This window comes from Schistocerca americana, chromosome 10, assembly GCF_021461395.2.
Source record: "Schistocerca americana isolate TAMUIC-IGC-003095 chromosome 10, iqSchAmer2.1, whole genome shotgun sequence".
NCBI classification, from domain to species: Eukaryota; Metazoa; Arthropoda; class Insecta; order Orthoptera; family Acrididae; genus Schistocerca; species Schistocerca americana.
The window spans coordinates 183,970,627-183,994,366 of NC_060128.1; the positions used below are offsets into that span (position 1 = coordinate 183,970,627).

At 41.4% G+C, this 23,740-nt stretch overlaps 1 long non-coding RNA gene across 3 annotated transcripts in view; it reads right to left on the minus strand.

Annotated features, from left to right (window-relative positions):
* The window catches only part of LOC124552602, an 82,570-nt gene that overhangs the window by 50,337 nt on the left and 8,493 nt on the right, over window positions 1-23,740 (minus strand). The window contains exons 3-6 of one of the 3 annotated variants that reach the window (XR_006967939.1): window positions 19,237-19,361; window positions 17,614-17,739; window positions 10,767-11,000; window positions 511-1,739 (exon numbers count right to left, since the gene is read on the minus strand). This is a non-coding gene — a long non-coding RNA (uncharacterized LOC124552602). Of the gene's footprint in view, window positions 1-510; window positions 1,740-10,766; window positions 11,001-17,613; window positions 17,740-19,236; window positions 19,362-23,740 lie in introns of those variants that run through there. The other 2 variants (XR_006967938.1, XR_006967937.1) reach the window with 2 other exon arrangements.

Consider the following 23,740-nt stretch of genomic DNA (forward strand, 5'->3'; position numbering starts at 1 on the left):
GATAACCTTTAGTAAACAATAAACATTCCCTGATCATTCCCTGACGAGTATTTTGTTGCCTATTATCTACATATATCATAAACGGGCCCTATACATAACCAGTAAAACTTAAAAAAGTCATTTCCCACATTTTACATTTTCCTGCAATTCATGCCATTTTTTCAAGTCCCTTGAAAAGTGTAGAAGTGGGATTTTACTGTAGCGGATCGCGTAACTTCTGCGCTTTTCTGTAACCACAGCAATTACTTTTGATGAAAGTAGAGTTCATATGCAGAAACATAAAAATTACGTAGATATTGGCATTTTGTGCTCAACAAAATGTTCTTCATCATGCTCAAATGCAAGTGTTTTCTGTTATTACAGATAAATGTGATAATCATTTCTGAAACTAATGGAAACATGTTACGTTCAAGTTCAATGAAGTACTGAAACAAAGTGATACACTTTTTGTTATGGAAATTGTGTTTCCTAGGCCTATATGGTAAATCTGTATTGTTTTCTTTAGTTTTACTACAGTATCCCTCTGCTTTTACGTTACAAATCTACAATTTTCAAATAACATCTGAATTAAACACTGCCAATGTCAGCCTTTTCATCTTTTTGTTGAGGTAATTGTGTTTTCTAGTGTTATATGATAAATCTGTATGGTTTTCTTCAGTTTTACTCCAACATCCCTCTATTTTATGTTACAAATCAACAATTTTCAGATAAAATCTGAATTAAAAATTGATGTAAGTTTTTTTGTCGATACTGTTTATTCTTATGTAGCAGACAGGAGGATAACCACATAGAAAAAACATGTTCCATGTTACCTATCCATTAACATATCCTCAGTCAATTTCTAGATGGAAAACCGCTTCCAGTTTATGGGGCAGCAAGACACCATTTGCATATGTAAAGAAGTGACCGTTACGAGGTAACACCCGATAGGTATGTAACACACATGATGTACAGTTAATGTGGGTACAACCTTACCTGACCAAAGCTAGGAAAACTGCCACACAGACTACGCATGCTGCTGGTAGCCTACGGTAGTTTCACAACTCCAGTTACCAATCATGAAAACAATATGCTCTGGGCTTATTGTCTAACTCATTAGCGTAAGAGTGAAGCTTGTTATAAACATACCACAATACAAAGCAAGTCATGTTAGATAAATATTACTGTCATTATAGAAACAATTCGAATCCTCATTTTGACACCTAATATAAGCATAAAATTTCAAAATGGATAATACCTGCAACAACATTAACTTATTAACAGTAACAGCCAATTTCCCTCCATGTATCACTGCAGGTGATGGTAACAATATCAGCAAAAACAATCTGTACCATAGTCCATTTTACATAATATATGGGAGGCACAACAGCAAATGTCAGGTGCTACATTTCAGTACCTCCAGTACAGTGGTTTCTCACATACTGGTCACTCAAAGCAGTACGGCCTACCACATAGAAACCTCCCCTCGAACTGGTCGAGCTGCTCTTTGGAGATGACGACCTCGATGTAGACTTACCGCTCCTACTGCGGGACGGTGTTCACACCGACGACGGCCACCTCCTCATACAGCTGGTGGGATTCCTACCCTCTGGAGGACACACTGACGGCCATCGAGGTCCTAGCCACTGCGCGCATAACAGCCCCTCGATCTTCTTTCAGAGAGCATCCAACCCAGCTGTGTGTGTGGCATAGACCGGCAGGCAGACACTCCCGCACTCACTGGCCATTTCTGTGTGTAACTGGTGACAGAAGACAGATCCAGGTACTAATCATATACAAGCGAGACATATAATGCAAATGACAGATGAACGAAGGAGGTTTTGATGTACCATCCTCTGGGAAGAAAAATAAGAGGAAGACTGAAGGTTGCCTGGTTACACGGAGTAAAGGAGACAAAGAGAAATACAGTGTAACCCCACTTTTACATTCCCGGAATTAATGTTTCTCCCACTGTTTAAATTTTTTTTTATCTCTCCCATCAAATTTCTTACGTTCACAATGTTAATTTGCTCCCTATTTTGCGTGAACATATGTATAATTTTCCCCCAATTTACAATTTATGAAACAATGTTCATGTAAAGAAAACCGATTAAATTGGCTAAAATGACACTGGCCTTCAAGTAATGTTTTCAAATGTTAAGCAATGATGTTACTTGGCACCAGAGTGCTCTACTCAACAGATCTGAACTGATAAATGCCAGAAAATTTGTGGTTTATCTCCTGTTGCCACCAAGCTCTCCTTGATGTCGTAGCTGATGGGAATAACTAATAACTAATAGGTTCGTTCGAATAATGACCGATCACAACAGTTTACAAACTGCCTCTAATGCACATTCACAACTTCGTGATCAGAATAATACCTCGGACACACATTTGTTGCCTAGCAGGCAACAGCATATTTCATATTTTCATTGTCTGGCCACGTGTAGCACTAGTTCAGACCTTTTTGCGCTGCTCAAATGTTTCTTGTTTAAACAATGAAACACTGCACCTGTTACCAATCTTTTCATGGTTAGTAAAACACATTTCGTGGATTTGTTCTCATTGTCAAGGGCAAATACTTCTGGAAGTATTTTTTGTGAGGTTTCACACACAAACAATGTAAGTGATGGTTTACATGTGTATGTGGTTTTCTGCGTAATGGAGGAGTAACAATACCTTATAACCTTAAAAAAACAACTAAAGTGCAAGAGACAAAAAACACTTAAAATGCAAACCTCACACAAAACACTTACATAAATATTTGCACTTGACAATGAGAATAAATTCTCGAAAAGTGTCGAGCTAAGCATGAAAAACTACATGAATGGTAGAGTGTTTCATTCTTAAGTAATGAATGACACAGTTGCAGACTTTCAAAAAACATCGATAGTGATTATAAGTCAAATGTTTCTACTTCCCAGACAGTTACCCATTCCACTTACATCAGCGGCTAAAGAGAGTACTGGATAATAAACAGGTCCCTGATGAGTATTTTGATGCCTAATGTGTACCTATATCACACATAAGCTATGAAAATGCGAAGGGAGTATCATATTTGTAACTTTCACCACTTTAAACATTATTTCCCACATTTTACACTGCTTTTTAAAGTTCCATGAAAAATGTAAAAGCAGAGTTTCACTGTGCAAGAAGAGGGGAAAGCATGGTTAGATGTAAACTTATGGCGACAGATAGTGGATGCAACATCAGTTGTTGGGACCCCATATATGAGAGAGTCTCCTTTCAGCTCAAGTTTAAAATTTTATGTAATGCACAACATACTGCTAGAGTATTTAGTATGATCTCTTATTACTACATGTCAGTGTTGTGTTATTCTGAATGCTGTTCTGGCTCAATCTACTTTGACCCTGTGTCACGAAATAATGCAAATTAATGATGTCTTAAACAAGAGTTTGGTAAGGATTCATACAGCTTAACCACAGCAACAAACAAAAGAGCTTCTGACCAAGTCAATCTTATTTGTCCCTACTACAACGTTTTGGAGCAACTCAGGACTGAGACCAACAGATTTGAGTGTCTTGACCACACTGACAGCCTGTCTTCCAAGCCATGACAGATGACGTCCTGGATAAGGAAGAAGTGTAGAGATGCAAGGGGTACCAAATTTGTCATAAAAGTCTATAAATTACTCAACTGATAGTATTTTTCAGTACTGGTTGCAAGCTGCAGACAGTTCCAATTGTTCACAACAAATACCAAAAAATTGTAAATTTGTAATAATGTGTATTCTAAATAACTCTAATTGTTATAATAGAGGGAAACATTCCATGTAGGAAAAATATATCTAAAAACAAAGATGAGGTGACTTACCAAATGAAAGTGCTGGCAGGTCGACAGACACACAAACAAACACAAACATACGCACAAAATTCAAGCTTTCGCAACAAACTGTTGCCTCATCAGGAAAGAGGGAAGGAGAGGGAAAGACGAAAGGATGTGGACTTCCTCAAATCCTGCCCTGAAATGAGATCCATCCTTCATGAAATCCTCCCCACTCCACCAAGAGTGTCATTCCGCCGTCCACCTAACCTTCGTAACCTCTTAGTTCATCCCTATGAAATCCCCAAACCACCTTCCCTACCCTCTGGCTCCTACCCTTGTAACCGCCCCCGGTGTAAAACCTGTCCCATGCACCCTCCCACCACCACCTACTCCAGTCCTGTAACCCGGAAGGTGTACACCATCAAAGGCAGAGCCACGTGTGAAAGCACCCACGTGATCTACCAACTGACCTGCCTACACTGTGACGCATTCTATGTGGGAATGTCCAGCAACAAACTGTCCATTCGCATGAATGGACACAGGCAGACAGTGTTTGTTGGTAATGAGGATCACCCTGTGGCTAAACATGCCTTGGTGCACGGCCAGCACATCTTGCCACAGTGTTACACTGTCCGGGTTATCTGGATACTTTCCACTAACACCACCTATCCGAACTCCGGAGATGGGAACTTGCTCTTCAATATATCCTCTCTTCCCGTTATCCACCAGGCCTCAATCTCCGCTAATTTCAAGTTGCCGCCACTCATACCTCACCTGTCATTCAACAACATCTTTGCCTCTGCACTTCTGCCTCGACTGACATCTCTGCCCAAACTCTTTGTCTTTAAATATGTCTGCTTGTGTCTGTATATGTGTGGATGGATATATGTGTGTGTGTGTGTGTGTGTGTGTGTGTGTGTGTGTGTGTGTGTGTGTGAGTGTATACCCGTCCTTTTTTCCCCCTAAGGTAAGTCTTTCCGCTCCCGGGATTGGAATGACTCCTTACCCTCTCCCTTAAAACCCACATCCTTTCGTCTTTCCCTCTCCTTCCCTCTTTCCTGATGAGGCAACAGTTTGTTGCAAAAGCTTGAATTTTGTGTGTATGTTTGTGTTTGTTTGTGTGTCTGTCGACCTGCCAGCACTTTCATTTGGTAAGTCACATCATCTTTGTTTTTAGATATATTTTTCCTACGTGGAATGTTTCCCTCTATTATAAACATATCATTAATTTGAACCCAACAATTACGTTTGTTATTGTCGCTGTTGCATTTCGAAATCTTTCCTGTCGTCTTATTTTCTCTTTCTGTTTTTACCAGTAGTCTCACTTTGTATTCACCTTCCCCTTTTTACCGTAATACAATTTTATCCCACCTATATATACTCAATAATACGTAACCCACTTCCAAACCATAACCAAACAATTTTTATTTTCCGCTTTCAACACTACCGCTGCTATAAAATCCACCGTTTCTAGTTCAATAACAGCTGCTTTCACGTATTAAACAACCATTTCGGCTAGTTCTAATAACTTTCACTTTATTTCCACTTCCGTTTTTCGCACATCACTGATCATTTTTAGCCGCTCCCCACAGGTTTTAACGTCATTATTTCTTCGTCAGACAATTGTTAGCCCCATTTTCGTAATCTTTCACCACAACACCACTCCTTTTAATACATTCACACGTTTTTTCGAAATTTTCCCGAATTTCTCCGTCCTTTAACGTGTTTTAGCGGCAACACAACCACCTAACCTTCATGCACATCGCTGTCTACCAACCCAAGTTCACCACAGGATCAACTTAACCAACACTTTTTCGCCTTTTTTCATACCAGATCTCCAGTTACTTTCTAGTTCACCCTTATCTCTCCCCATATATTTTTATCTTTCATTTTCATTTAAACCTCATGTTACACTTTCCACCTTCTAATACCATGTCACCCTCACCCTCACAACACCCCCACAATGACCCCATTAAGTTTTATTTACATTCCCTTCGCAAACATGCCTTCACCCTATCCAGATTACGCTCGCATATTTTATTTTCTCAGGCTTGTCTGACATTTGGCATAACCCCCAAAGGCCTCACACTTAAAGTTCCCATCTCTGGCTGCAACCCTTCTTTCCATCAGTCCCTATACCAGTTCCAAACTGAACAATCCATTGCCCTCACCCACCTAATCCTTCACCTACACATCAACTCAGCCAATGAACACACCCGTCAACTCCTATCCTTAATAAAAGTCCTCAATCTTTCCTCTCCCACATCCACACCGGCTATTCAGAGCATCCTCCTACAGGCCAACCGCAAATTAGAACAGCATGCCACCCTTCACCTCAAAAAACTATCCAATCTCCTGGTTTCCCACCTCCGGAAAGGCAACTCACTCACCCTTCACAACCTTTCCAGCAAACCTCAACCACCTCTCATTGCACACAAACCCAGTCTCTCCCATCTACTCAGTCTCCCACTTCCAAGCTCCACTCCCTCCAAAACCTCAAAATTCCAATCAACACAATCTGGCACCACAACACCCTAATTCAGTAGTTAACCTTTCCTCCAAACCTCTCTCCCAATCCGAAACCTCTGTCCTATCCAAAGGCCTCACCTTCAGCCCCACTCCCAGATTCAACCAAACAGCCCTCGTCACAGATTTACTGTCCTACACTCGTACTATCTGCTGGAAGTATCACTTTGCCACGAAGAAAAATGATCCTAATCCTACCCCTAATGATCCAACTCCCCAAGACACTATCCAAATTGAACCCTGCCTGGAACAGTTCCGTCCTCCGTCACAGCGGGACCCACCTCCTCTTCCTCAAAATCACCCTCTCCAAACCTTCCAGGAATTTCTGACTTCCAGCCTTGCCTCTCAATCCTTCTTAAAAAACCTTAATCCTACTCCCAACATCACCACTGCTGAAGCCCAGGCTATCCGTGATCTGAAGGCTGACCGGTCCATCGTCATTCTTCCGGCGGACAAGGGTTCCACGACCGTGGTACTTGATCGTCGGGAGTATGTGGCTGAGGGACTGCGTCAGCTTTCAGACAACAACACATACAAAGTTTGCCAAGGTAATCCCATTCCTGATGTCCAGGCGGAGCTTCAAGGAATCCTCAGAACCTTAGGCCCCCTACAAAACCTTTCACCTGACTCCATCAACCTCCTGACCCCACCGACACCCCGCACCCCTACCTTCTACCTAAAATTCACAAACCCAATCAACCCGGCCGTCCCATTGTAGCTGGTTACCAAGCCCCCACAGAATGTATCTCTGCCTACGTAGGTGTTGACCTCCAGCCCATTACGTGCAGTCTCCCATCCTTCATCAAAGACACCAACCACTTTCTCGAACGCCTGGAATCCTTACCCAATCCGTTACCCCCAGAAACCATCCTTGTAACCATTGATGCCACTTCCTTATACACAAATATCCCGCACGTCCAGGGCCTCGCTGCAATGGAGCACTTCCTTTCACGCCGATCACCTGCCACCCTACCTAAAACCTCTTTCCTCATTACCTTAGCCAGCTTCATCCTGACCCACAACTTCTTCACTTTTGAAGGCCAGACATACCAACAATTAAAGGGAACAGCCATGGGTACCAGGATGGCCCCTTCGTACGCCAACCTATTCATGGGTTGCTTAGAGGAAGCCTTCTTGGTTACCCAGGCCTGCCAACCCAAATTTTGGTACAGATTTATTGATGACATCTTCATGATCTGGACTCACAGTGAAGAAGAACTCCAGAATTTCCTCTCCAACCTCAACTCCTTTGGTTCCATCAGATTCACCTGGTCCTACTCCAAATCCCATGCCACTTTCCTTGATGTTGACCTCCACCTGTCCAATGGCCAGCTTCACACGTCCGTCCACATCAAACCCACCAACAAGCAACAGTACCTCCATTACGACAGCTGCCACCCATTCCACATCAAACGGTCCCTTCCCTACAGCCTAGGTCTTCGTGGCAAACGAATCTGCTCCAGTCCGGAATCCCTGAAGCATTACACCAACAACCTGACAACAGCTTTCGCATCCCGCAACTACCCTCCCAACCTGGTACAGAAGCAAATAACCAGAGCCACTTCCTCATCCTCTCAAACCCAGAACCTTCCACAGAAGAACCACAAAAGTGCCCCACTTGTGACAGGATACTTTCCGGGACTGGATCAGATTCTGAATGTGGCTCTCCAGTAGGGATACGACTTCCTCAAATCCTGCCCTGAAATGAGATCCATCCTTCATGAAATCCTCCCCACTCCACCAAGAGTGTCATTCCGCCGTCCACCTAACCTTCGTAACCTCTTAGTTCATCCCTATGAAATCCCCAAACCACCTTCCTTACCCTCTGGCTCCTACCCTTGTAACCGCCCCCGGTGTAAAACCTGTCCCATGCACCCTCCCACCACCACCTACTCCAGTCCTGTAACTCGGAAGGTTTACACGATCAAAGGCAGAGCCACGTGTGAAAGCACTCATGTGATCTACCAACTGACCTGCCTACACTGTGACGCATTCTATGTGGGAATGACCAGCAACAAACTGTCCATTCGCATGAATGGACACAGGCAGACGGTGTTTGTTGGTAATGAGGATCACCCTGTGGCTAAAAATGCCTTGGTGCACGGCCAGCACATCTTGGCACAGTGTTACACCGTCCAGATTATCTGGATACTTCCCACTAACACCAACCTATCTGAACTCCGGAGATGGGAACTTGCTCTTCAGTATATCCTCTCTTCCCGTTATCCACCAGGCCTCAATCTCCGCTAATTTCGCTCTTCAGTATATCTTCTCTTCCCGTTATCCACCAGGCTTCAATCTCCGCTAATTTCAAGTTGCTGCCACTCATACCTCACCTGTCATTCAACAACATCTTTGCCTCTGCACTTCTGCCTCGACTGACATCTCTGCCCAAACTCTTTGTCTTTAAATATGTCTGCTTGTGTCTGTATATGTGTGGATGGATATGTGTGTGTGTGTGTGTGTGCGCGCGCGCGAGTGTATACCCGTCCTTTTTTCCCCCTAAGGTAAGTCTTTCCGCTCCCGGGATTGGAATGACTCCTTACCCTCTCCCTAAAACCCACATCCTTTCGTTTTTCCCTCTCCTTCCCTCTTTCCTGATGAGGCAACGGTTTGTTGCGAAAGCTTGAATTTTGTGTGTATGTTTGTGTGTGTTTGTGTGTCTGTCGACCTGCCAGCACTTTCATTTGGTATGTCACATCATCTTTGTTTTTAGATATAATTCTAATTGTTGTCGTACATGGTACTGACAAACCACAAAAAGTGATTTTTATGTTAAAGAACAGTTTTACAGAACAAAATGTCAAAAGACCCGTTTGACAATTCCAAAGACAACACCACAATTAAAGATCGTATATAAGTGCCTTGTATCTTAGTCCAGAATGTTTGGTTCATAAGAACACAAGCTCCTTGTAAACAATAGCCAGTAGTTATCTGAAGATGGTCAAATAGCCGAAAACTAGTTCACACAAATAAAAATCAGTAGAGCAAAAAAGTGCGCAAGTGTTATTCAACCATCAATATGGAATTGTTCTATCAAGAAGCTACAGCAGAATCCATAAATAAGAACAACAGATATACATAACAGAGACTTTAGTCATGAATAATATATTCTCCTTCAATATTTACAACAGTCTTACAATGGTGGGGTCAGTTTTAAAATCCACATCTATAGAAATCGTGGGTTTGAGGTGAAAAATTCACCGAGCCACATTTGCAGCGCATTTTCATCCAGAAAGGAAGTTCCTTGAAAATTGTTCAATAGATAGCAGAAAACAGGAAAATCTCAGGGCGCAAGATTAGGTGAATAAGGTAGCTGCAGAACGATTTCCAAACCAATTCCTTTACAGTGTTTTTGTCAGTCTAGCAGAATTCGGGCAGGCATTATTGCGAAGCAGTATCACTTCATGCGGTCTTCCTGGTTGTTGTTCTTGGACTGATCTCAGTGACATTTCAGCTGTCGACAATAAATGTCAGCAGTGATCATTGCATCTTGGGAAAGCAATTTGTAGTACACCATACTGTCGTCGGTCTACCAGATTCATAATGTTATTATTTGTGGACGCATGCAGGTCTTTGTACAGGGAGTTGCTGCTTTGTTTGGGCTCAACCATTCTTTTCTTTTTCTTATGTTAGCACAAATACATCATTTCTTCTCACCAGTGACAATATGGTCAGTGCCATTCAAGAGCCAACTGATGACAGCAAGCAGAGATGCATATATGGCCACCCACAGATTTTTGTGATTTTGGCTTAGAGCACGCAGTACCCACTCACCCAATTTTTGAACCTTACCCGTTGCATGTTGCACAATGGTGGAATGACCACAGTTCATCACATTTGCCAGTTCTCGAGTACACTGATGTGAATAGTTGTGGGTTAATGTGTTTAAACGATGTTCATCAAATCTTAAGGTCTTACTGGATGTGGAGAGTCACCAACATCAAAACATTCCTCCTTAAAACGAGAAAACCATTTTCCTGCTGTGCCCTGTCCAATGGCAATACCCCATACTCGGGGCATATATTTCTGGCTGCCTCCGCTGCTGGCACCCTCTACTGAACTCGAACAGAAGAATATATCTGTAATGTTCCTACATCTCTGCTTGGCATTCCATTTTCTAGCATCCATGTCTCCACTTGCTATCTCCAAACGATGAAATAACAACACAAAAACTCAAATACAGACAATGAACTACAAATAAAAAATGGCAATTGATAAATAAACCCACAGCAACCACAATCCCACCACATGAAACAAAAACATTACAAACTTATGCATCACCTTAACATTACAAGAGAATTCAGTATGAGCTCTTAATATTACATGACAATGTTGCGTTACTGTGAATGCTGTTCTGATGCAATCTACTTTGATCCTAATGTCACGAAATAACAAAAGTTACTGATGCGTTAGACAAACAGCTATGCAAGAATTCATACAACTTAACCTTAGGAGGAGAAAACAGTTCTTACCAAGTGAATCTCATTCTTCACTACTGTGACTTTTTGAGCAGCTCTGGACTGAGATTAAGAGACTTGGTGACTAAGTGTCTTGTCCAAAGTGACAGTCTGCCCTCTGAGTCACGACAGCTGACGTATCGGACATGGAATATATCTACCAACATTGCATCCTCCAGCGTAGTGTGAAATGGCTATAGCAGCTGCTTTGGCATATCCATAGAAATGTACTGTACCAATGTCCAGCACCTGCAACATGATATTCAACACATACTTCGTAACACATCCACGAAACTCAACACTTTAACATTATTTATAACGAACAAGAAAAGTCAAATACAGGAACTGACAAAGAAAAGTGGACCTCAGTCAGGTAGCAGCATGAGGAACGAGAGAGAGAGAGAGAGAGAGAGAGAGAGAGAGAGAGAGAGAGAGATGATGTAATAAGGATCCCTGGCATAGAGAAATAACTGAAAGAGTTGAAAACAAATAAGTTGTCAGGGTCAGACAGAATCCCAATTCAGTTTTACAGATAATACTCTACAGCACTGGCCTCTCACTTTGCTTAAATTTATTGTGAATCGCCCAACCAGTAGCAAGTCCCACATGACTGAAAATAGAGCAGGTGACAGCTGTATTTAAGAAGAGTAAAAGAATGGACCAGTAAAATTAAAGACCAATACCATTGACATAAGTTGGCTGTATGATTCTAGAACATATTCTGAGTTCAAATGCAATAAATTTCTTATTGACTGAAACACTGATGTCCACACACCACCACAGTTTTAGAAAGCATCGCTCATGTGAAACTTGCCTTATTCTCACGTGATATACTGCAAATTATGGACAACGGGCAATTGGTAGATACCATATTTCCAGATTTCCAAAAAGCACTGACACGATCCCCCACTGCAGACAGTTAATGAACGCACAAACATACGGAATAGGTTCTCAGATGAGTGGTTCAAAGAATTCTTAATTAATAGAACTCGGAATGTTGTGCTCGATAGAGAGTTTTCATCAGAGATAATGATATCGTTAGCAGTGTCTGAGGGCAGTGTAACTTAACCACCATTATTAACTATATGCTTAAATGATCTGGTGGACAGGAAGGCAGCAATTTGCAGTTGTTTGCTGACAATACTGTGGTTTATGGAAAGATGTTGCTGATGAGTGACTGTAGGATGGTACGACAAAATTCCTAGTTGGTGTGATGAATGCCAACCGGTTCTAAATATAGAAAAATGAAAGTTAACATGGATAAGTAGGAGAAACAAACCAGTAATGTTCGGATACAGCATTTGTCATATCCTACTTGACACAGTGCCATTGTTTAAATATCTGGGCATAACATTGCAAAGCAACATAAAATGGAACAAAAATGACCAAAAATCGTATATGTAACGGTCGAACATTACGATAGTCGATATACAAATAACAAAGAAGTAATTTTTCATAATATTTAACTACAAATCAACACTTTGTGGCGTTTTGTCATAAACATTGCTGCTAATTGTCGTCTCTTGCCAAATGTTACACTTCTAGGTCAAATGTGAAGTGCCCACAATGACCTATAAGTGAGTTATCGATTACCAAAATATCTAACAGAAATTGTTGTAATTGTCAATTGCAATGACTTTTGGAAGCTTCTAGTTTGTACAGAATGAAGGGGCCAGACACCTTCGTACGTGACAAATTTCCACTCGATAGCACCACTCAGTTGTCAGAGAAGACGTGATATGTAATGGTCGAACATTATGATACATGATATACAAATGACAAAGAAGGCACTTTTTCATAAGATTTAACTACAAATAAACACTATTCGAGTTTTGTCATAACTATTGCTGCTAATCCTCATCTCTTGCCAAATATTACGCTCCAAGATCAAGTGGGAAGCGCCTACAATGACCGATAAGTGAGTTATCAGTTACCAAAATATCTAACAGAAATCGCTGTACTTGTCGATTGTAATGATTTAGAACCTTCTATTTTGAACTCGACAAAGGGACTAGACACCTTAGTACGTGACATAAATTTCCACTCTGCATGTGAAGATTGTGGTAGAGAAGGTGAGTGGTTAATTTTTATTTATTGGGTGAATTTTTAAGGAAAGTGTGATTCATCTGTAAAGGAGACCACAAAGAGGACCATAGTGTGACCCATTCTTGAATACTGTTCGAGTGTTTGGGATTCACATCGAGTCAGATTAAAGGAAGACATTGAAGTAATTCAGAGGTGGACTGTTAGATTTGTTACTGGTAGGATCGAACAACTTGCAAGTGTTACGGAGTTGCTTCGGAAACTCAAATGGGAATCACTGGACGGAAAGTGTCATTCTTTTTAAGGAACACTTTTGAAAAAATTTAAAGAATCGGCATTTGAGACTGACTGCACAATGATTCTCCTGTCGCCATGCATGTAACAACCATGAAGATAAGATTACAGAGATTAGAACTCGTATAGATGCATATAGACAGTTGTTTTTCCCTTGCTCTGTCTGAAAGTGGAACAGGAAAGTAAATGACTTCTTGTGGTATAGGGTACCCTCCACCACGCACCATACGGTGGCTTGCAGAGTACGTATGTAGATGCAGAGATACGGAATTCTAGCTCTAAAGAAGGGAATTTTGTCTTTGCCTGCTAGCTAATGAATTTTCTGTGTATCAGCACTTCTCCATTTTATTACAATGTTCAATCTAGATACCTTATACTTTTAGTTTCTACACTTCACAAAATATTTGTGATCTAAGACTGTCAAATAATGATTGCTAGATCTTACACAGAGATAGATATGTAATTATATTTGAGGACACACTCTTGCAAGTAAAAGATGCTTTTTAGTGTTATGAAGAATTACTAGAACCATCGTAAATACACAAATACACCTGCAAAGTAACTCATATAAGCTGCTGTTTTTAAAAAAAAAAAAAAAAAAAAAAAAAAAAAAAAAAAAAAAAAAAAAAAAAAAAAAACCCTCCTTGCACTGCCTTACTTATGTCTTGAAGATCACATCATTTTGAACCAAGTCCAGCTTGTTCATAGAGACCAGGATGTTCATATGTTCATCCACAGAATACCACACAAAAATCTGCTACTGTGAAGAGAGTATGCACACACAAAAATGAAGAAAAATCAGTCATGATAAGCAGGGGTAAAGCTTCACAAGAAATAACCTGACCAATTTAAAACAATACAAAAAATTATGCACTTTAAAATTACTCTTACAAGGCACCTTCTCAACATTTTTTCTCTTGTGGTACATAAACTGTAAAGTGGGAACATTCTTGTACCTATTCAAGTAATGACACATACTGCTAACAGCTAGTAGTAAGATTGTTAAGATAATGTACTATATTAGCAAACCCAGCAATGCTTCACAATTGCTAAATATGTTTTGGAATTGGATATACATCATAAATTTCTCTCCGCCCCCCCCCTTTCTGTCTGTCCTCCTCCTCCTCCTCCCCCTGTCTCTGTCCCTCACCTCCTCCCACTTCTGCACATACATTCCCTCCCCCCCCCCCCCCCCCCTCCCATCATCTAACTCCTCTTACTGACCTTGAGCCTTGTTTATTGTCATTGTGAATGAAATCATGATTGGGAACTGAAAGAGACTTTGGTCATCACTAATATATTCTCCTTCACTATTCACAACAGCCTGCGAATGCTGGGTAACTTCTCAATTCTGCAAATGCAGAAATCACATGGTTTTGAAGTGAAGAATTCATTGAGTAATGTTCAGGGTGCATTTTCACCTGGAAAGGAAGTTCCTTGAAGATTTTTCAATAGAGAGTGGAAAAGGTGAAAATCTGAGGGCACAAAATCAGGTGAATAAGGTAGGTGCAGAATAACTTCCCTACCCAACTCCTGTATAGTGTTTTTGTCAGTTTAGCAGAATGCGGGTAGGCATTATAGTGGAGTAGTATTGTTGACAATAAACGTCACTAGTGATTGTTACAGTGGGGAAGCAATCTGTAGTGCACCACATCATCACGGTACCACCAGAGGCATAACATTATCTTTTGTGGACACGTGCAGGCCTTTGTTGCTGCTGGCATAACGCAGCAACTGACAGATTGAACATGTCTTTGTTGACATGACCTACAAAAGATTTAATGAAGCTTGCAAATCTTCCCAATGAAACCTCTGAGCAGCATCTTTAACAACAAACCAATAATTATCAGCACAGTCTTTGGAACATAAATTAAGAAACCAATTACAGGCTTGGGAACCTGGCATGTATTGTGTGAACACTATGGTGATGGGGTTGCCGGATCAAATCCTTGAATAGATAGTGACAGTCACCATACACCAACACAATATAGTGAGATATTACTTGTCGATCTAAAAATAAAAACCACATGCACAGAACATGGACAACAGGTTGCTTCAATGTAGTCAATTGTCATGGTGGTACATTCCCTCACACTGGTTTATCATTTTCAGGTACTGTTAGTGCACACTGGAAAATCGAACGCGATTTTCTGGATTCTTGAAAATGTGCACTTTCCAACTGTGACTAGTTTGAAATCAATTGTAGAAAACAAATTTTCTAAGATCGAACTTAATGTGATCTATTCTTGTAATTTTTATGAAAATTGGGTTTGAACTCATTTTGTAGAAATTTGGAAAGCAGTGCTTGAATGATATTTTACCCTGATAAACCTTATGTTGCCAAGTTATTGTGTACAAGTTTCACATCTACCGTCTATTTAATCAATGAGATGTAAGAAGTCGAAGTTAAAACTTTGTTTACAGTACTATTTTTGCAGCTACTTACGTCAATTTATGAAGCATTCTTACATATATTGGAAATTACACCCATTTTTCTGGGAGGGGGGTTAAACCTGTTGTTTAGAATGAGACTGGTTTTGAAGCTTTAATAGAAAACAGTATTTGTAAAAAGGATGTTGAATATACACTATTTTCACAAAAATCAACATGACTTTGACAAATTAGTAGATTATTGGAAAATAGTAGATGAATGGATTTTTGTGTTCCACATCCTTGCACTACAGAGGTATGCTTATTAAGTTTCATATTCAGCAGGCATTCAACATTTTCTTCATGCTACAATTTTCAAGCACAATTTTCATTCAGATTATGTAGCCCTGTTAGTCCGTGTTGGATAATCAAATATACTCTGTCAAATATACTCTGTTTTATTATTCAAACCATGGTCTTTCCAACGAGCCAAGTTTGGAGTTTTATAATATAGTTCTTTTGCAACAAAGTTGACAGTACCATACTTTTGGCCTTTTCCCAACATCTTCAAATTTGCGCTTAATTTATTCAGTATTGGAAAGTGGTACATAAATGAAACTTTAAATTTGAGAACCTTTTGCTGTTAGGTTACTACATGCCAAGTGTCATGTTCTTCATACTTTTAGGCCCTGAGATGTAAGAATCCAAAATTTGAAGTTTTTTCTGGTGCTGATATTTTTTTTGCCAGGTTTTTCAAGCAATTTTGCCTAAAACTTTTTGGCTAATTATCATTCATAAAATTCTTTTCATTGTTATGCTTAAGAGAATGTATAAAATGTACAACATAGCTAAATTTCATTTGTGGTAACAAAATATTGCCCAAAATATAACAGCTCAAAGGCACCAGAAATTCACACTCTTTCTGCACAAAGTCGCACTGGGAGTCAAACAAGTGACTAATCTTGGCCAGTATTGCTTTGACGAACGTTTAACTTTACCAATGTTCATTCAGGACATGTGCGTACGTTCACATAAAATTTCAACAAAATCTGAGATGGTCAAGCAGGGAGGCCAAGGTGAGGTGACACGGAATGCCTCACAACACACCTGAACACATCCTTAATAGCCCGAAGCTTAATGCTAGACATTGCCTAATGCACTATACGGTCATCCGAGCATTTATGTTTGCAGAGAAAACCATAACATGAAATGTTTACCTTTGTATGCTCTAACAGTTCTTGCTACCACAGATCAAAGAGTTGCAGCAGCCTTCCATCATCTTGCAGCACGATGGCGCACCCCTTCCTCCCTCCCCCCTTTGGAGTCTGAACGTGCTGAATGGTGCACTTCTTGAGAGGTAGATGAGTCGTGATGGCCCCAAGCCCTCCACACTCTCCTAATATCAAGTCATTAGACTTCTTTTTTGGGTTATATCACGGATCTCATGTACGCAACAGTAGTCAATAACACTGCTACCCTTATGAATTTTAACTCTGCAAACCACTGTGGGGTGCATGGCAAAGGGTATGTCCCATTGTACCAGTTATTAGGGTTTCTTCATGTTCCATTCATGTATGGAACACAAGAAGAATGGTAGTTTGGATGCTTCTGTGCATACAGTAATTATTCTAATCTCGTCCTCACAATCCCCACGTAAATGATACATATGGCGTTGTAGTATATTCCTAGAGTAATCATTTGAAGCCAGTTCTTGAAACTTTGTGTTAATAGACTTTTTTGGGATAGTTTAAGCCTGGTTTCAAGAGTCCTTCAGTATGTCTGTAACACCCTCCCACAGATTAAACAAACCTGTGACCATTTGTGCTGCCACTCTCTGTATACATTCAATGTCCCCTGTTAGTCTTATTTGGTATGGATCCCACACACTTGAGCAATATTCTAGAAAAGGTCACATGAGTGACTTGTAAGTAATCTCCTTTGTAGTCTGATTGCACTTCCCCAGTATACTACCAGTAAACCAAAGCCTACCACCTGCTTTACCCACAACTGAACCTATGTGACCATTCCATTTCATATTCCTACAAAGTGTTACATCAGGTTTTTTGTACGAGTGGCCCAATTCAAACGACTCATTGACATTATAGTCATAGGATACTATGCTTTTTTTTCCATTCTGTGAAGTGCAAAAGCTTACATTTCTGAACATTTAGAGCAAGCCGCCAATCTCTGCACCTCATTGAAGTCTTGTCAAGATCTGACTGAATATTTATTCACCTCCTTTACTTCCTTCAGATAGTACTCCATTAGATAACTGCATCACCTGCAAAAAGCCTGATTTTACTATTAATATTATCTTCAAGGTCATTAATGTACAATATGAACAGCAAGGGGCCCAACACATTTCTCTGGGGCACACCCGAAGTTACTTCTACACCCAACAATGACTCTCCATCGTAGATAACATGCGGTGTCCTCCATACCTTATTAAAGTCCTCAATCCAGACACAAATTTCACTTAGCATCCCACATGATCATACTTTTGACAATAAGTGTAGGTGAGGTATTGAGTCAAATGCACCAACCCATGATGCCATCAGAACTGTTTATGCTGAAATACTAATCTGTACATGGGGGGGGAACTCTAATATCACCCTAAATGTTTAACATGCGATGAGTGGGGGGGGGGGGGGGGGACAATGAAATTTTTTCTGAGGGGGAAAAAAAAAGAAAGAAAGAAAGAAAGAACCACCGCTGAGAGCTGCTAAACATTTTACAACAAACCACAATGCTCTGTCTCTAACAGTTTCACGTTACAATTTTTTAAAATGACATCTTATATATGTATGATAATGATGTAGGCTGAAGCAATGAATTAAAATTTGTACCAGTGACAGGATACGAACCCAAGTCTTCTGCTTACTAGGCAGATGCACTAATCACTACACTGCACTGGCACTGCACTACCACACCTGCACGGATTACCCTAATGTGTCTCCCTGATACAAATTCCAATTTGTGCCTCAGTCCATTGCTATGCCTCCTCCTAAACTCACATCAGTATTGCCACAACTCTCCAATACTGGAATAGCACCTTATCAATGAGCAATATGAGGTTAATCCTGCCTATAACTCAGGTGCAGGTGATATATTGAACATATATGACTCAGGAACATCAACTGTTTATGATTAACCACCATAATAACTTTTACACTTTAATAAACAAACAATTACGCTTTTCACGCTTCATAGACTCAGTAACTTTGATGTCGGATAATGTGACCTAAGTCACTTACAGGTGCAAAGGGATGTCTGATTCACTAAATGCATCATGAAACAAAGTTATGACCTGTGTCATCAGACACAGATAATAAAAACAGACCAAAAAGAAAAATCTAAGACTTTCCCAAGGTAGAAGATTGATAAATAATCATGATCAACAATCATCATCAGCAGATATTCAACTTAAGTATACAAAAATAATGTTACATTCCCTGCTCCACACATTTTAAGATGGTTTAGTAATCTCATTTTATTATTTGAGAAGAGTAAGATGTATAATTAAAAATTTTGAGCTAATTTTTACAATTTTTTTCTATACTGAGAGCTGGAGTGTTACACACACACACACACACACACACACACACACACACACACACACAGAGAGAGAGAGAGAGAGAGAGAGAGAGAGTGGGGGGGGGGGGGGTCAGTTTTGTATTCCTGCCCCCCTGAAAATGTTGGAGTTATTTAGACTGCAGCCTGCACAACTTGCATGAGAAAAATTGTACTGTCTGAAAAGTACAGTAAACAGACATCCTACCTTTACGAGAGAAGTTTCGCCCGCATTTTTGTAGCCCCTGGCCACAACCACTGGCACTGTCAGTGAAGACCCTCCAGGGTGTGCCAAATCATCTGCTCCCACCCAGATAAGATCGTCTGTCTCACCTGCAACAACCGGTACATGGCATTCACTTTTTTTCACACACATTACAAAGTTTTTACCCATCTGCAGCAACACTTGTCACATATATATAGTATAAAATGGAAGACTGGAGACAGGATTCTATCATTCCTGAAAAACAGGAGCCAATATACAGAAACTGAAGAAATGTCAGGAGAGAGAACAAGAACCTGAAGCAAGAATTCCACACTTTCTATCCCACAGGGATCCACACTTGGCTACAGCTTTTCATTTTATACATAAATCACATACAAGACATGGGTATTATGAAAATAACATATTACAAACTAATTAATTTTACAATAAGTTATGGCAGAATTTTTATGGGGAGGTCCCTCCAAAACCAACACGAGTGGAAACTCCTGGTTAGCATATCAACAATATTAAGAAAATACATTGCTACTCACCGTACAGACGACAAGTTGAGCTGCAGAGAAGCACAGCAAAAAGACTTTCACACCTTATAGCTTTTGGCCAAAAAGAAAACGCACACATATTCACACAGCAAGCACACCTCATCCTCAAACGCACATGACCGCTACATCTACATCTACATCTACATCTATACTCCGCGAGCCACCTTACGGTGTGTGGCGGAGGGTACTTATTGTACCACTATCTGATCCCCCCTTCCCTGTTCCATTCACGAATTGTGCGTGGGAAGAACGACTGCTTGTAAGTCTCCGTATTTGCTCTAATTTCTCGGATCTTTTCGTTGTGATCATTACGCGAGATATATGTGGGCGGTAGTAATATGTTGCCCATCTCTTCCCGGAATGTGCTCTCTCGTAATTTCGATAATAAACCTCTCCGTATTGCGTAACGCCTTTCTTGAAGTGTCCGCCACTGGAGCTTGTTCAGCATCTCCGTAACGCTCTCGCGCTGACTAAATGTCCCCATGACGAATCGCGCTGCTTTTCGCTGGAACATGTCTATCTCTTCTATTAATCCAACCTGGTAAGGGTCCCATACTGATGAGCAATACTCAAGAATCGGACGAACAAGCGTTTTGTAAGCTACTTCTTTCGTCGATGAGTCACATTTTCTTAGAATTCTTCCTATGAATCTCAACCTGGCGCCTGCTTTTCCCACTATTTGTTTTATGTGATCATTCCACTTCAGATCGCTCCGGATAGTAACTCCTAAGTGTTTTACGGTCGTTACCGCTTCCAATGATTTACCACCTATGGCATAATCGTACTGGAATGGATTTCTGCCCCTATGTATGCGCATTATATTACATTTATCTACGTTTAGGGAAAGCTGCCAGCTGTCGCACCATGCATTAATCCTCTGCAGGTCCTCCTGGAGTACGTACGAGTCTTCTGATGTTGCTACTTTCTTGTAGACAACCGTGTCATCTGCAAATAGCCTCACGGAGCTACCGATGTTGTCAACTAAGTCATTTATGTATATTGTAAACAATAAAGGTCCTATCACGCTTCCCTGCGGTACTCCCGAAATTACCTCTACATCTGCAGATTTTGAACCGTTAAGAATGACATGTTGTGTTCTTTCTTCTAGGAAATCCTGAATCCAATCACAAACCTGGTCCGATATTCCGTAAGCTCGTATTTTTTTCACTAAACGTAAGTGCGGAACCGTATCAAATGCCTTCCTGAAGTCCAGGAATACGGCATCAATCTGCTCGCCAGTGTCTACGGCACTGTGAATTTCTTGGGCAAATAGGGCGAGCTGAGTTTCACATGATCTCTGTTTGCGGAATCCATGTTGGTTATGATGAAGGAGATTTGTATTATCTACGAACGTCATAATACAAGAACACAAAACATGTTCCATTATTCTACAACAGATTGACATAAGCGAAATAGGCCTATAATTATTCGCATCTGATTTATGACCCTTCTTGAAAATGGGAACGACCTGCGCTTTCTTCCAGTCGCTAGGTACTTTACGTTCTTCCAGCGATCTACGATAAATTGCTGATAGAAAGGGGGCAAGTTCTTTAGCATAATCACTGTAGAATCTTAAGGGTATCTCGTCTGTTCCGGATGCTTTTCCGCTACTAAGTGATAGCAGTTGTTTTTTAATTCCGATATCGTTTATTTCAATATTTTCCATTTTGGCGTCCGTGCGACGGCTGAAGTCAGGGACCGTGTTACGATTTTCCGCAGTGAAACAGTTTCGGAACACTGAATTCAGTATTTCTGCCTTTCTTCGGTCGTCCTCTGTTTCGGTGCCATCGTGGTCAACGAGTGACTGAATAGGGGATTTAGATCGGCTTACCAATTTTACATATGACCAAAACTTTTTAGGGTTCTTGTTTAGATTGTTTGCCAATGTTTTATGTTCGAATTCGTTGAATGCTTCTCTCATTGCTCTCTTTACGCTCTTTTTCGCTTCGTTCAGCTTTTCCTTATCAGCTATGATTCGACTACTCTTAAACCTATGATGAAGCTTTCTTTGTTTCCGTAGTACCTTTCGTACATGATTGTTATACCACGGTGGATCTTTCCCCTCGCTTTGGACCTTAGTCGGTACGAACTTATCTAAGGCGTACTGGACGATGTTTCTGAATTTTTTCCATTTTTGTTCCACATCCTCTTCCTCAGAAATGAACGTTTGATGGTGGTCACTCAGATATTCTGCGATTTGTGCCCTATCACTCTTGTTAAGCAAATATATTTTCCTTCCTTTCTTGGCATTTCTTATTACACTTGTAGTCATTGATGCAACCACTGACTTATGATGACTGATACCCTCTTCTACATTCACGGAGTCGAAAAGTTCCGGTCTATTTGTTGCTATGAGGTCTAAAACGTTAGCTTCACGAGTTGGTTCTCTAACTATCTGCTCGAAGTAATTCTCGGACAAGGCAGTCAGGATAATGTCACAAGAGTCTCTGTCCCTGGCTCCAGTTCTGATTGTGTGACTATCCCATTCTATACCTGGTAGATTGAAGTCTCCCCCTATTACAATAGTATGATGACGAAACTTCTTCACGACGTTCTGCAGGTTCTCTCTGAGGCGCTCAACTACTACGGTTGCTGATGCAGGTGGTCTATAGAAGCATCCGACTATCATATCTGACCCACCTTTGATACTTAACTTAACCCAGATTATTTCACATTCGCATTCGCTAATAACTTCACTGGATATTATTGAATTCTTTACTGCTATAAATACTCCTCCACCATTGGCGTTTATCCTATCCTTGCAGTATATATTCCATTCTGTGTCTAGGATTTCGTTACTGTTCACTTCCAGTTTTAACCAACTTTCCGTTCCCAATACTATATGCGCACTATTTCCTTCAATAAGAGATACTAATTCAGGAACCTTGCCCTGGATACTCCTGCAGTTTATCAATATTACGTTAACTTTTCCTGTTTTTGGTCTCTGAGGACGGACGTTCTTTATCAACGATGATAATGTCCTCTCTGGTAAGCCGTCAGGTATTTTATCGTTTCGCCCAAGGGGGGGGGGGGGGGTCCCTCTAACCTAAAAAACCCCCGTGTGCACGCCACACGTACTCTGCTACCCTAGTAGCTGCTTCCGGTGTGTAGTGCACGCCTGACCTGTCTAGGGGGGCCCTACAGTTCTCCACCCAATAACGGAGGTCGATGAATTTGCAACCATTATAGTCGCAGAGTCGTCTGAGCCTCTGGTTTAGACCCTCCACACGGCTCCAAACCAGAGGACCGCGATCGACTCTGGGCACTATGCTGCAGATATTAAGCTCAGCTTGCACTCCGCGTGCGATGCTGGTTGTCTTCACCAAATCAGCCAGCCGCCGGAAGGAACCAAGGATGGCCTCAGAACCCAAGCGGCAGGCGTCATTCGTTCCGACATGTGCTACTATCTGCAGCCGGTCACACCCAGTGCGTTCAATAGCTGCCGGAAGGGCCTCCTCCACATTACGGACGAGACCCCCCGGCAAGCACACCGAGTGCACACTGGCATTCTTCCCCGACCTACCCGCTATTTTCCTAAGGGGCTCCATAACCCGCCTAACGTTGGAGCTCCCTATAACTAATAGGCCCGCCCTCTGTGACTGTCGGGACCTTGCCGGAGAATCGGCCACTGGCCCAACAGGCGAGGCATCCTGTGGTGGCTCGGAAACGATGTCATCACCACTAGGAAGCACCCCGTACCTGTTGGAAAGGGGTAAGGCAGCTGCCACGCGGCCAGATCCCACCTTCGCCTTTTGGCCAGGCACGCGCGAGCCCACCACTGTCCGCCATTCACCCTGGAGTGATGGCTGACCGGTAAGATGCTCACTGCCGGAAGACGCAGCGACATCAGGGGTTCCATGTGATTCCAAGGCCACCGAAGTAGGCATAGGTCTCACCACAGTTGCCCCAACGCCACTACGAGCCGACGCCTGCGCCTCGAGCTCGAT